This window comes from Theropithecus gelada, chromosome 3, assembly GCF_003255815.1.
Source record: "Theropithecus gelada isolate Dixy chromosome 3, Tgel_1.0, whole genome shotgun sequence".
Lineage (NCBI taxonomy): Eukaryota > Metazoa > Chordata > Mammalia > Primates > Cercopithecidae > Theropithecus > Theropithecus gelada.
Window position 1 is genome coordinate 99,264,656 of NC_037670.1, and position 4,538 is coordinate 99,269,193.

Sequence of the window (4,538 nt, forward strand, 5' to 3'; positions counted from 1 at the left end):
GCAAGTCCTCTTCAAATTAAATATTGTCAATCTTTAACTTCAGCAATTCTGATGGGGTGTGGTGATATCTCATTGCAAATATAATGTGCATTTTTCCAATTATTAATAATACTGGACATATTTTTTAGATTTAGATTACTTGGAAATATGTTGCTTAATTTTTAATTTCTAGTTCTCTTTTTGTTACTGATTTCTAACTTAATTCCTCTGACGTCAAAGAACACAATTTAAATCATATAAAATCTGTTGAGATTTTCTTTATGGCCCAGCATATGGTAAATGTTCCATGTCCATTAGGAAGTATGTGTTTTCTCTAGATGTTAGCTGAGTATTCTATACAGCTTTATGGTCCACGTATTCAATGATGTCCAAATTTTTTACAGCCTTACTGACTGTTTCCTGTGTCAGTCAGTTATACTTTCAGTTAATGAGAGAAATGTGGGAAAAATCTTCTGGTATAATTATACTTTATCTATTTGATAGATATTTTTTCTCTCTTAAAGATTTTCAAGAATACATTGTTATTTATTACAGTCAACATGTTGCACAGTACATCTCTTGAACTTATTCCTTCTATCAAATTGAAATTTTCTAGCCTCCAACCAATAAGCATGTATCTTTTTACTTGTTTTATATATTTTAAGAGTAATTTAATATCCTGAATTAATTGATGTTTGTGATTGTAAAATACTAATCTTCATCTTCAGAAATCTTTTTAGCTTAAAGTTCACTTTGTTGAATATTAGTGTAGCTACAAGCCCTATGTTGTTTAATTTTTTACATGGTGTATTTTTTCCAGTTTCTCACTTTTATGTGTATGAATATTTTTGTCTATTTCCTTTCTAAACAAGGTGTACACTTTTTCAGTGTGATAATGCTTTATTTTAATTGGATATTTTAAGTCATTCATGTAATGCAAATACTGATAAACTTGTTTTAAATATGTATCTTAGTACACTATTTCTGGAGTTTCTGCTTTGTTTTTATTTCTTTTCCATTCTTTCTAGCCTCATTTTATTTGATAATTTTATTATTCTCAATATTCTCTGTTTGCCACTTATGAACTTTTGATGTTTTTTGTATGTTTACCCTGGAATTACAATATGTGTCACTGACATATAAATGTTTCTTGTTAATTTTCTTAATTGGTACATTTGCCTCTTTTCTGACAATAAGAGATCTTGGAACATTATAATCCATTTATTTTCTTTAACTTATTACTTATGTTGGGCTTACTTATTTTGATTATATTACGATTATTGCTTGATAAAGCCAATATTTATTCATATTTATGATTACAATTAACATTCTCATTATACCACATTCCTTTCTCAAAGAATATTCAAAATATAACATTTAGTTATATTTTGAGGGTAATTTTTTCTGCTTTTAGAAATAACCCTGGATATCTATTTTCTATTGGCTTTTTAAAACTTAATTAGGGATAATTTTCAGGTTATATTGTTGAGAAGTCAAATCTTTTATGAAGGCAATTTTCCTTTCACTACTTTTTCCATGTCCTTTGTCAATGTATTTTCAGTAGTTGTGGTAAGATCTGCTTAAGTGTGGTTTTCTTTGCATTTACTCTGCTTGGGGCTTGAAGGTTTCCTTGCCGGTGTGGTTTGATGTCTTTCATCAATTTTGGAAATTTTCCAGCCATGTATTTTTTTAAGAATTGTTTTTTGCTCAGATGTCTCCTCTTAGTTTGAGACACCAATCATACACACATGGGATCTTACTTTTTTCTCTGATTGTTTTCTGTTTTTCCTATTCGTTTTATTGCTATGCTAAATTCAGAGTTTTCTTCGATATATTTTGCAGTACATCAACTTTCCCTTCAGCTAATTTAAAACTGTCCTTGAATCCATCTTCTGAGTTTTTTTTTTCAATTTTATTTCTTGAATGTATGTTTGGTTTTCTTTCAAATATGCTAAGGTCTTCTCAAAAAATAATCTCCAGTTCTCTAATACAATTATCAGTCTTGCTTATTTCTTTAAATATTTTAAGAATACATTTTCCAGGCCGGGCGCGGTGGCTCAAGCCTGTAATCCCAGCACTTTGGGAGGCCGAGGCGGGTGGATCACGAGGTCAGCGGATCGAGACTATCCTGGCTAACATGGTGAAACCCCGTCTCTACTAAAAATACAAAAAACTAGCCGGGCGAGGTGGCGGGCGCCTGTAGTCTCAGCTACTTGGGAGGCTGAGGTGGGAGAATGGCGTGAACCCGGGAGGCGGAGCTTGCAGTGAGCCGAGATCACGCCACTGCACTCCAGCCTGGGAGCACAGCGAGACTCCATCTCAAAAAAAAAGAAGAAAAAAAAAAAAAAAAAAAAAAAGAATACATTTTCCAGTTTTTGACTGACTCCAATCTTAAAATCCTGTTGGCCTGTGTTTATTATTTGTTTGTTTTTCTAGTTAGTGTTCATGGTGACTGGTCTCCTACTATGCATAGTATTCTTTTTTTCTACAGTTTTTGTAATGTGAAGTTTTCAAGGCTTGGTGTGGTGGCTCATGCCTGTAATGCCAGCACTTTGGGAGGCCGAGGTGGACAGATTACTTGAGGTCAGGTGTTGGAGACCAGCGGTGAAACCCTGTCTTTACCAAAAAAATAATAAAAATTAGCTGGTTGTTGTGGTGAATGCCTATGGTACCAGCTACTTGGGAGGCTGAGGTGGGAGAATTGCTTGAATCTGGGAGGTGGAGGTTGCAGTGAGCCAAGATTGCGACACCACACTCCAGCCTGGGCAACAGAGTGAGACCCTGTCTCAAAAAGTAAATAAATAAAAAAATAAAAATAAATAAAGTTTTCAGCACAGGGCATGTTAAAAGTTTGTTACAGTAAATACGCATATACACACTACCTATATTTCACTATTAACATTTTAATATGCTTACTTGATTACTATCACATATCTACCATTTCATACATTCCTCTTATGTCCATAGCTTATTTACTATCAATTATAAAGTTGAAAATATCAACATTCTACTCATTATATTTTTGATATACATAAAGTTAACTATAGTTTGATATTTATTTATAGATTTTATATTCTTTTTGATAAGACTCTAACATAATAAAATAGATTTGAGTTTTTTTTTTAAAGTGTCCCACATAACTCAAGCCCATATCAGGATATGTAACACTATCATCTCCCCAAAGAATGCCTTCATGGCCCTTCCAAATCAATTTCTGACCCCATTTTAAAGCTAAAATCATATTTTGTTTTTATTCATAATACATTTGTTATGGTTTTTTGGAACTATGTAAAAATATAGCCATATCATATGTGCATTTTGTGTTAGAAGGCTTGTATCACTCAGTTTAACGTTTTTGAGTTTCATCCATGTTTTTACATGTATCCATAGTGTATTCCTTTTTATTACTGAGTAGTATTCCATTGCATAGGTGTATATTAGTTAATCTGCTCTCCTATTGACAGATACCTTTATATAATTAAGGTTTTGGAAATTATGAAAAAAATTGCTGTGAACATTTGTCTCAAGTTTTGCTGTAGACATGTTTTCATTTTTCTTGGGTAAATTCCTAGACTTGGAATCATGTGCTTTGGTTTATAAGAAATTACCAAGCGTTTTTCAGAAGAGTTTATACCATTTTGCATTCCCAAAAATGTTATATGAAAATCCTAGTTGCTTCATATCATCACCAACAGTTGGTGTCTACAATCTTTATTTTTATTCATTCCCGTGGGTATACTGTGGTATTCAACTGCAGTTTTAATTTGCATTTGCTTGATAACTAACGATGTTAATCACTCTTTCATGTTTTTATTTACAGTATATATGCCATTTTAAAAAATTGTGTGGGTTGTCTTTATTGAGTCATATATTTTATATTCTTCTTGCCAGTCCTCAGTCATACCCTAATATTTATGTTTTGAAAAGTATTTTCTTCAAAAATTGTTGTAGAAATAATTTAATGCCAATGATGATATTACCTTATTACAGACACAATTTCTATTTGTTCTCTATTAATACTTCGGGCTGTTACAATCTGAAAACAATTTAATGTCATTCTATAGAACAAGATGATTCTAAACTGGGCTGCAGTGCCTGCTAGAAATGATCTTTTGTCATTGATGTTGCAGTAGAGGGTTTCAACCTAAACCGAAAGGGTTGCACCACTAAACCCTCTCTAATATTGGACTTCAGCTCTCAGATTTGTGTTACCTACCCTAATCTCTTTCTTTCTTATTCTCCGGGTTGTACTCAGCTTATTACGGTATTGTCTTCATCTCTATACTCCCTCTCTAGACTCTGTTTTGTGATATTGAAATTAGAAATCTGCAAAACACATCTCTGCTCTGCTTCCTGGCTCAATAATTGGCTCTTCCCAAAAGATGCTCCAAAGAAAGACTACAAGCCTGGATGAAGAAGAGGGACTTGCTTGTTGCTGTTTTTGTGGCATCCTATGAGCTCTTTATCTGCTTGTAGCTTTGAGTCACTACAGCAATGTTTCTTCACCCAAGCAGGAAAAATTTCTTCTTACACCAGCAGTTACATCTGGTTTGCCATTT